The 10,846-nt window shown below is 37.0% G+C and overlaps 1 pseudogene; it reads left to right on the top strand.

Moving 5' to 3' along the window:
- Positions 1 to 3,460: 3,460 nt before the first annotated feature.
- LOC140515848 (ras-related protein Rab-10 pseudogene) lies at positions 3,461 to 4,007 on the top strand (annotated as a pseudogene).
- Positions 4,008 to 10,846: the final 6,839 nt, after the last annotated feature.

The following is a 10,846-nucleotide window of genomic DNA, read 5'->3' as shown; positions in this document are numbered from 1 at the left end:
TCAACAAGAGTGTTTACTTCTAATTGCACCCTCCTCCCATTTGCCCTCCCTTCCATCACACCCCCCACCCTGCTTATCGTCTTCTCTCCTACTTTCCTGTAGTGTAAGATAGATTTTCATACCAAATTGAGTGTGCATGTTATTCCTTCCTTGAGACAAATGTCTCAAAATAGCAAACTTCACTTTTCCCTCTCTCTTCTCCCCTTTTCCCCCTCCATTGGAAAAGCTTTTTCTTGCCTCTTCTATGAGAGATAATTTGCCCCATTTCATTTCTCCCTTTTTCCTCCCAATATATTCCTCTCTCACCCCTTAATTTAATTTTTTAGATATGACCCCTTCCTATTCAACTCACCCTGTGCTCTCTCTCTCTCTCTCTCTCTCTCTCTCTCTCTCTCTCTGTGTGTGCGCGTGTGTCTCTCTCTGTATATACATATATGTATGTATGTATGTATATATATATATATATGTATATACGTGTGTGTGTAATCCCTCCTACTACCCAGACACTGAGAAATGTTTTAAGAGTTGCAAATACTTTCTTTCCGTGTAGAATTGTAAGCAGTTCAACTTTAGTAAGTCCCTTATGATTTCTCTTTCTGTTTACCTTTTCATGCTTCTCTTGATTCTTGTGTTTGAAACTCAAATTTTCTTTTCAGCTCTGGTCTTTTCGACAAGAATGCATGAAAGTCCTCTATTTCATTGAATGATCATTTCCCCCCGAAGTATTATACTCAGTTTTACTGGGTAGGTGATTCTTGGTTTTAATCCCAGTTCCTTTGACTTCTGGAATATCATATTCCAAGCCTTTAGATCCCTTAATGTAGAAACCATTAGATCTAGTGTTATTCTGATTGTATTTCCACAGTACTCAAACTGTTTCTTTCTAGCTGCTTGCAATATTTTCTCCTTGACCAGGGAGCTCTGGAATTTGGCTACAATATTCCTAGGAGTTTGTCCTTTTGGATCTCTTTCAGAAGGTGGATTCTTTCAATATTATTTTGCCCTCTGGTTATAGAATATCAGGGCAGTTTTCCTTGATAATTTCATGAAAGATGATGTCTAAGCTCTTTTTCGATCATGGCTTTCTGGTAGTCCCATAATTTTTAAATTGTCTCTCCTGGACCTATTTTCCAGGTTAGTTGTTTTCCCAACGAGGTATTTCACATTGCCTTCTATTTTTTCTTTCTTTTGGTTTTGTTTTGTGATTTCTTGGTTTCTCATAAAATCATTAGCTTCCAGCTGTTCTATTCTAATTTTTAAAGAACTAATTTCTTCAGTGAGCCATCCTGTTTTTTAAAGCATTGTTTTCCTCATTGGCTTTTTGGACCTCTTTTGCCATTTGAGTTAGCCTGTTTTTAAAGATGTTATTTTCTTCAGCATTTTTTGGGTCTCCTTCAGCAAGGCATTGACTCAGTTTTCATGGTTTTCTTGCATCTTTCTCATTTCTCTTCCCAATTTTCCTCCACCTCTCTTACTTGATTGTCAGAGTCCCTTTTGAGCTCTTCCATGGCCTGGGGCTACTGCATATTTATTTTGGAGGTTTTGAATACAGATGCCTTGACTTTTATGTCTTCCTCTGATGGCAACCATTGCTTTTCCTCATCATAAAGGTTAGGAGACAATATATGTTCACCAAGAAAGTGACCTTCTATATTCTTATTTTTTTCCCTTTTTTTGGGCATTTTCCCAACCAGTTACTTAACTTTTGGGTACTTTGTCAAGAGCAGAGTCTACTCAGGGGACCTGTAAGTTCTCAGTACCTCTGAGGTGGCACAATCTAGGGAGAGGAGTTTACTCCCTGGCCTGGCTGGCAGCTGAGATTTAGATCAGCTGCTCAATTCCCACAGGGGCTTTCGGTGGGCATGGGGTGCCACTCAAGGCTGAGGTTAAGATCAGCTGCTCAACTCACCCAGGGGCTTTACACTGAGGTTCCAGCAATGCCTGCTGTAGCCACTGCCATCTCAGCCCTGCTGCCAGTCCAGCCCCAGGGCTGGGTTTAGGGGAGGAGCAGGCTCCCCTGTCACAGAAGTGAAAAAGCCCTCTCACTGACCTTTGAAGCTGCTGCTGGCGTTTGTGGGTTGGGGGCTCTGGAAACCTCAGCTGCTGCTGCTGGGGATTCTGCCCCGGAGGCCTGTGGTCCTGCTCCTCCCGGCCAAGGCATAAGTATGGTCTACTACACTTCAATTGCAACAGACCTTTCCTGTTGGCCTTCCAGGTCACCCTGGGCTAGAAATCTCCAGTCCCTCGTTCTTTGGCTTCCGCTGCTCTAGAATTTGTTGAGAGTCTTTTTTTTTACAGATATTTTATGGGCTGTGGGAGAAGAACTAGAGTGTATGCATCTTTCTACTCCACCATCTTACCTCTGCCCCCAACGACCTACATTTTCAAAAGATTCTCACATTTGTATTGAATTCAGAATCTTTTTGAATATCAGATGGAAAATAGCAATAATGTTACTGAATTCATTCTACTAGGTCTTATAAGCAGTCCTGATTTTCAGAATATCCTCTTTGTTTTATTTTTAATTACCTCCATTACCTGTCTTTAATTACCTATCTTTAAAGGCAACTTGGTGGAGTAATTATGGACTTGGACTCAAGAAAACTAGAATTTAAATCCATCCATGGTACTGGTTTTGAGCAAGTCACATAGTCTTCCAGCCTCAGAATATCCTTGGAATTCAAAAGTAAATTGGAGCTGGAACATTGTCATGGAACAGAACTATCGTTCCCATCTCCTAGTCATAACACTGATAGATAAACATTCAAAAATGATGTTTCAATGGTATACCAAGTGTTCCTAGTCTCTAAGCTACCTGTATGAAAAGCTTGTAACATATAGAAAACTAGAGGCAGACCTGAAAACAATATGGGAACTGCATGAGGAACATGGGATACCCAAAGTGCCTGCTCTTCCTAGAATTTTCCTGAAGATGTGTTGCTGGAGCCTCAGCAGATAAGTTCATATTCAAATACTTTTATTGAATTAGAATAGACAGTAATTCTGTGCAGTGATATGAAGCACATTAAATAGAAAAGAATCAATAGCATGACATGAAAATTCCGTCAAAAAAGACTGAGATGAATGGGAGTGATAATAATAATAATGATGATGAACACTTCTATGTAGTATCGTGGTATGAAAAGTTCCTTGCAAACGTCACATCTGAGCCTTACAATCACCTGTAATATACTTAGCCTAGGTAGTATTACCATCCCCTTTTACAGATATGAAAATTGAAGTTTACAGAGTTTAAGTGGTTTGCCTATGATGACACGGTGTGTAAGGCAGAACTTCAGTGTAAGTCAGGGGTGGAGAACTTGCAGACTCCCTCGAGGCCACATGTGACCCTCTGGGACCTCAAATGTGACCCTTTGACTAAATCCAAATGTCACAGAACAAATCCCCCTAATAAAAGTATTTGCTGGCGCTTACTGACTAGAAGTGTTTGTTTGGCCAGATGAGACTCTGGGAAACTGCTAAGGAGTCCCCCAGCTTTGAAAGCCCAGATGTTGGTGCTTCTCTCTGTGGAATTGACTTTAAGATCAAAGCATCTGAATTACAAGGAGAAAAGATAAAGCTACAGAACTGGGACACAGCAGGACAGGAGCAATTTCACACCAGCACCACCAAACCACTACAGAGGAACTATTGGAATCTTGCTAGCATATGACATCACCCATGGTAAAAGTTTTGAAAACATCAGCAAATGGCTTAGAAACATAGATGAGCATGCCAATGAAGATGTGGAAAGGAGGCTGCTAGGAAACAAGTGTGACATGGAAGATAAAAGAGTGGTACCTAAATCAATAAGAGAACAGATTGTAAGGGAGCATGGCATTAGGTTTGTTGAAACTAGTGCAAAAGCAAATATAAACATTGAGAAGGCATTCCTTATGCTAGCAGAAGACATACTTCTAAAGATCCCTGTAAAAGAGTCCAACAATGAAAATGTAGATATCAGCAGTGGATTTGGAGTAACAGACTGGAACAGCAAATGCTGCTGAGTGATCTCCTGTTTCATTAATTGCCATCCACCAAGGGTTTTCTCTTTGTGCTGCAAAATAAACCAGTCTGTCCATTTTTAACCTAAGCAAACATTATTTTTTTTGCCTCCATCTTAACAACTATCTGCCCTCTCTTTGTTCTTCTATTTTAAGACTGTTTGCTGACTATGTAAGTTTCTCCAAACAAAAGTGTGTAGAAGAATCATGTCTGTGACTTCATTTTTAAATGTATTTGCTCAGCTCACGACTACATTTTGGTTGTATTATGGTCCAGTTCTTAATCAACATTAAAACATACAGCAATCATTTCCATTCTATTCTGCAAATTGTATAAGAACAAAAGTTACAATTAACAATTTGTTTTTAAAATTAATTTATTTGTTTTCAGTTTCTACAATCACTTCCATATATCTTAGATATTCCCCCTCTCCCTCCCTGCTCCTTCCACACTCCCTCTTCACTCCCTCTCCTAGAGCATACAGTCTTATATAAGTTCCACAATACAATCTTATTAAATACATTTTCACCTTAGTCATGTTGTGTAGAAGAATTAAAATGAATGGGAGAAAACACGAAAAAAAAAAAACTAAAACATAACACAAGAAAGTATAGTCTGCTTCATTCTGTGATTCAGTTCCATAGTTCTTTCTCTGGTTGTGGTAGGCATTTTGCCTCAAGACTCCAATGGGAATTTTTAAGGTCCTTGCAATGCTGTGAAGGGCTAGGTCTACCAGAAAAATTCCTGGCATACTGTGGTTGTTGCTGTATACAAAGTTTTCCTGGTTCTGCTCCGTTCAATCAGCATCAGTTCATAGAAGTCCTTTCAGGACTCTCTGAAGTCTTCCTGTTCATAATTGCTTATATTACATTCATATACCACAACTTGTTCAGCCATTCCCCAATTTACGGGCATCCCCCCGGTTTTCAGTTCTTGTTCACCACAAAGAGAGCTGCCATAAATATTTTTGTACATGTGGGACCCTTTCTCATTTTTATGATCTCTTTTGGATACAGTACTAGAAGCGATATTACTGGGTAAAAGGTATGCACATTTTTGTAGCCCTTTGGGCATAGTTCCATATTGCTCTCCAGAATGGTTGGATTAGCTCACAGTTCCACCAACCATGAATTAATGTTCCAACTCTTCAACATCTTCTCCAACATTTATTATCTTTCTGTTTTGTCATGTTAGCCAATCTGATAGGTGTTATGTGGTACTGCAGACTTGTTTTGATTTGCATCTCTCTAATCAACAGTGATTTAGAGCATTTGTTCATATGATATAGATGGCTTTAATGTCTTCCTCTGAAAATTGCCTCTTGGTATCTTTTGACCATTTATCAGTTGGAGAATTACTTGTATTCTTATAAATTTGACTCAGTTCTCTATATATTTTAGAAATGAGGCCTTTATCACAGACACTCGTGGCAAAAATTCTCTCCCAGTTTATTGCTTCCCTTCTTAATCTTGGTTACTTTGACTTGGTTTGTGCAAAAAGTTTTCAGTTTTATGTAATCAAAATTCTTCACTTTGCACTTCATAATGTTCTCTATCTCTTGTTTGGTCATGAATTTTTCCATTCTCTATACATCTGACAAAAACAATATTCCTTGCTCCCCTGATTTGTTTATATTATCAGCCTTTAAACCCAGATTGTGTATGCATTTGGACTTTATTCTTGTGTACTGTGTCATGCATTGGTTTATGCCCACTTTCCAACACACTATCATCCAGTTTTCCCAGAAGTTTTTGTCAAAAAATATGAGTTCTCCCAGAAGCTGTTGTCCTTGGGTTTATGAAACAGTAGACTGCTATATTCATTGACTGCTGTGTCTGGAGTACCTAACCTATTCCACTGATCCACTCCTGTATTTCTTAGCCAGTAACAAGTGGTTTTGATGATTGCTACCTTACAATTCAATTTGAGATCTGGTGCAGCTAGGCCACCTTCCTTAGCATTTCTTTTCACTAATTCCCTTGATATTCTGGACATTTTGTTCTTCCAGATGAATTTTGATATTATTTTTTCTAGCTCTAGAAAATAATTTTCTGGTAGTTTGATTGGGATGGCACTGAACAGGTAAATTAATTTAGGTAGAATTGTCATCTTTATTATATTAGCTCGGGCTACCCACAAGAAACTGATGTTTTTCTAATTTCTGTTTTTAATTGTGTTCGTATAGTCCCTGGGTTTGCTTTGACAGGTAAACTCTCAGATATTTTATAGTGTCTATAGTAACTTTAAATGAAATTTCTCTTTCTGTCTCTTGCTGTTGGACTTTGTTAGTAATACATAGAAATGCAGATGACTTACGTGGATTTATTTTATAACCTGCAACTTTACGAAAATTGTTTATTTCAAGTAGTTTTTCACTTAATTATCTGGGATTCTGTATGTATATCATCATATCATTTGCGAAGAGTGATAACTTAGTTTCTTCTTTTCTTATTCTTATTCCTTCTATTTCTTCTTCTTCTCTTTTCGCTAAAGCTAATATTTCTAGTACCATATTGAATAACTGGTGATAATGGACATTCTTGTGTCACCCTGGATCTTATTGGAAATGTATCTAGCTTATCCACATTGCATAGAATGCTTGCTGATGGCTTTAGGTAGATACTGCTTACTATTTCAAGGAAGATTCCATTTATAACTATGTTCTCCGTGTTTTCAATAGGAATTAGAATTGTATTGTATCAAAAGTTTTTTTTTCTGCTACTACTGAAATAATCATATGGTTTCTATTAGTTTGTTGTTGATATGATCAATAACGTTGACAATTTTCCTAATATTGAACCAGCCCTGCATTCCTGATATAAATCCTCCCGAATCATAATGTATTATCTTCATGATAAGTTGCTGTATTCTCTTTGCTAACATCTTACTTAAAAATTTTGCATCTATACTCATTAGAGGAATTGGTCTGCAATTTTCTCTCTCTGTTTTGGCTCTACCTGATGTAGGTGTCAGAATCATATTTGTATCATAAAAAGAACTTAGTAGGACTCCTTAGGTGATTTTCCCAGATAGTCTAGATATCATTGGAATTAATTGTTGTTTAAATACTTGATAGAATTCACTTGTAAATACATTTGGCCCTGGAGATTTTTTCCTAGGTAGTTCATTGATGGCTTGTTCAATTATTTTTTCCAAATATTTGAGTACTTAAATTCTTATTTATTTAAAATATTCATCCATTTCGCTTAGATTGCCAACTTTATGGACATACAATTGGGTAAATTGATTTCTAATTATTGCTTTAATTTCCTCCTCATGGGAGGTGAGTTCACCCTTTTCATTTTTGATATTGGTGATTTGGTTTTCTTCTTTCTTTTTTTAATCTTATTGACCACAGCTTTATGAATTTTAATGGCTTTTTTTTTATAAAACCAAGTGTTGGTTTTTTTATTGCTTCAAAAGTTTTCTTAACTTCAATGTTATTAATCTCTCCTGTGGTTTTCAGTATTTCTGATTTTGTATTTACTTGGGGATTTTCAATTCGTTCATTTTCTAGCTTTTTCAGTTGCATGTCCAATTCGTTGATCTCCTCCTTCTCTATTTTATTCATGTAAGCATTCAATGATATAAAATTTCCTCTAAGAACTGGTTTTGCAGTATCCCATAAGTTTTCATGGATTGTCTCAATTCTCTTGTCTTCATTCTCTTAAATGAAGTTATTGACTTTCTATGATTTGTTGTTTCACCTACTCATTTTTTAGGATTAGATTATTTAGTTTTCAATTAATTTTTGGTCTACCTTTCAATGGCCTTTAATTACATAAAATTTTGTTGCATTATGATCTGAGAAGGATGCATTGACTATCTCTGCCTTTCTGTACTGGATTATGAGGTTTTTATGCACTAGTACATAGCTAATTTTTGTACATGTGCCGTGTATCTTTGAGAAAAACGTATATTACTTTCTATCTTCATTCAGTTTTCTCCAGAGATCTGTCACAACTACCTTATCCAGAGTTCCGTTCGCCTCCTTAACTTCTTCCTTGTTTATTTTGAGGTCAGATCTATCAAGCTCAGAGACGGGGTGTTTGAAGTCCCCTATTAGTATAGTTTTGCTGTCTATTTCTTACTCTAACTCCCTTAACTTCTCCTCTACGAATTTGGGTACTATACCACTTGACACATGTATGTTTAGTAATGATATTGCTTCATTGCCTATGATGTCCTTTAGCAGGATATAGTTTTTTACCTTAACTCTTTTGATTAGATGTATTTCATCTTTTACTTTATCTAAGATTAGGATTGCTTCCTATGCTTGTTGTACATCAGCTGAAGCATTATATATTCTGCTTCAACCTTTTGCCTCTACCCTGTGTGTATACCCATTTTTCAAATGTGTTTATTGTAAACAATAATATTGTTAGATTATGGATCTTAATCCATTTTGCTATCAGCATCCATTTTATGGGAGAGTTCATCCCATTCACATTCACAGTTGTGATTAATATCTGTGTCTTTCTCTCCATCCTATTTCTCCCTACTTTTGCTTTTAGCTCTCCCTTCTCACTTCCCCTCCACGGCAGAGCTTTGCTTTTGACCACTGCCTCTCTTGGTCTTTCCTCCTTTCTACCAGAGGGAAGAAGTAATAAGGGAAAAGAGGAACAAAACCTTTTATTCCCCTTTTCCCTTATTACTTATTCCCTCCCTTTTAACCTCTCCTTCCTTTTCTTTCCCCTTTCCCTTCCTATGGCCTTCGTGGCAAGTTAGATTTTTATGCTTAACTGAATATGTTATTTCCTCCTTGAACCAAATCAGATGACAGTAAACCTCAAATAGTTCTCATCTCCCTCCACTCTTTCCCTCCACTATAATCTTTCCTGCCTCTTCTTGTGATGTAATTTACTTTTTTTGCCTCCTTCTTTTCTCATCTCGCCTTACGTTCCCTTCGCATTCTTAAATCACATTTTTGTCATCACGCCAGTTAATTTATGCCCTTTCCTATATCTTTATATATCGCTTATAAATATTATAGTAAATATACAATTCTCAAGATGAGCAAGTATCGTGCTTCCTTACTGGGATGTAAACAACTTGCTCATACTGAATAACAAGTGTTTTTATTTCCCGTTTACCTTTCTATGCCTCTCTTGAGACTTGTATTTGAAGATCAGATTTTCTGTTGATCTCTGGAGTTTTCATCAGGAAGGTCTGGAAATTCCTTATTTCACTGAATGTCCATTTCCTTGCCTGAAATATTTTTGCTGGGCAATTGATCTTTTCTTGTGGTCCAAGCTCCTTTGCCTTACGGAATATCATATTCCAATCCCTCCAATATTTTAAGGTAGAGGCTCCAAGGTCCTACGTCATCCTGACTGTAGTACCTAAATATTTGAACTGTTTCTTCCTAGCTGCTTCCAGTATTTTCTCCTTAACTTGATAGTTCTGTAATTTAGCAACAATATACCTTGGAGTTTTCAGGTTGGGATCTCGTTCAGGACGTGTGTGGTGTATTCTTTCAATGACTATTTTGCTCTCTGGATCTAGGACCTCAGGGCAGTTTTCCTTGACGGTTTTTTGGAAGTTATTGTCCAGATTTTTTCTTTCATCGTGACTTTCCGGTGGACCAATAATTCTGAGATTAGGTGACTTACAAACATTTAATATGTGGACTGATAGTCTCAGGAGCAGCTGCTATTGTTACCTCTGTCCCTGTGGTTCTTTCTCATTCAGGTCCACTGGATTCCCATCCTGTGTTGATATTTCTGAGAATCCACAGTGCTGTTTCTGATTCAGTTTGCCCCGGCCGCTCTTGCTGGGCTTTGCTATGGCGGGATCTGTGCTGGTACAGCCTTTGCACTCTGGGCTCCCTTAGCCCCATATAACAGATCCTTTCTGTCTACTTTCCAGGCTTTCCTGGGCTAGAAATCTGCCACACTCTGCCTCCTAGTGGATTCTGCCACTCTAAAATTTGTTCAGACACTCTTTTTAGAGGTATCTGAAGGAATTTGTGGAAGAGCTAAGTAGAGTCCATGTTCTCACTCTTCAATCTTTGCTCCCTTAAATTAAAAAAAAAAAAAAACGAAGAAAAATGACAGAGGATATGGTTCATAATACTGCAACACTCCCTTTGTCTTGGGGAAAAATGAAATTCCTACAGTAAAGAAACAAATTAAAAAAAAAGATATATTACATTGCCCCTCCTTTTCTCTTATAGCAAATTTCTATAATCAAGAAGTCCTGTAAGTACAATACTAAATCTTGTAAATAACAGATGGAAAATGGAAAATCTCTGAGTCTAATGGGATGCAAGAATGAATAGATTATAATTAAAACCTATGTTCCTAGCCAAGTAAGTATAATATACAGATAGCATCCTCCAACGCAGGAAATGATTAGACTAAGTAATAAGACAAAGAAGAAATGTGATAGATGTCTAACTAAAAAGGATAGAAAATTTTGAGAATATAAAAGGGATCAGATTGATTCCTATAAAAGTGTATAGAGATGTATATCTTCATAAATTTGTCTTTCATGGAAATTCAAGCTTTAAACATGCCCTGGTAATAAGATCTCAAATTTGGATTTTTGCACAAAAATTTTATGAGATAATGATAAAAGTAAGTGATATCTTTCCCTTTATTACAGTACCTGTATGATAATTTTAAATTCTGAGCCTATTTTATGCTTAGAGCCTCACATTTGAAAGGATTCTTATACCAGGTCTTTAAGTATGGACAGAAACAGCAAATAGCACATAAATGAATATTTTCCATTCAAAAATGGAGAACCAAATATAAGTGATTGCACTAATTTATATTGTCAAAATTTTCTGGGAATTTCTAGATCAGAACCAGAGAAGCAGAACCCCCTTTTTAACTGC

The sequence above is a fragment of the Notamacropus eugenii genome, chromosome X, assembly GCF_028372415.1.
Source record: "Notamacropus eugenii isolate mMacEug1 chromosome X, mMacEug1.pri_v2, whole genome shotgun sequence".
Classification (NCBI taxonomy): domain Eukaryota; kingdom Metazoa; phylum Chordata; class Mammalia; order Diprotodontia; family Macropodidae; genus Notamacropus; species Notamacropus eugenii.
The sequence above is the reverse complement of the archived record's forward strand: the minus strand, read 5'-3'. Positions and strand labels throughout refer to the sequence as shown.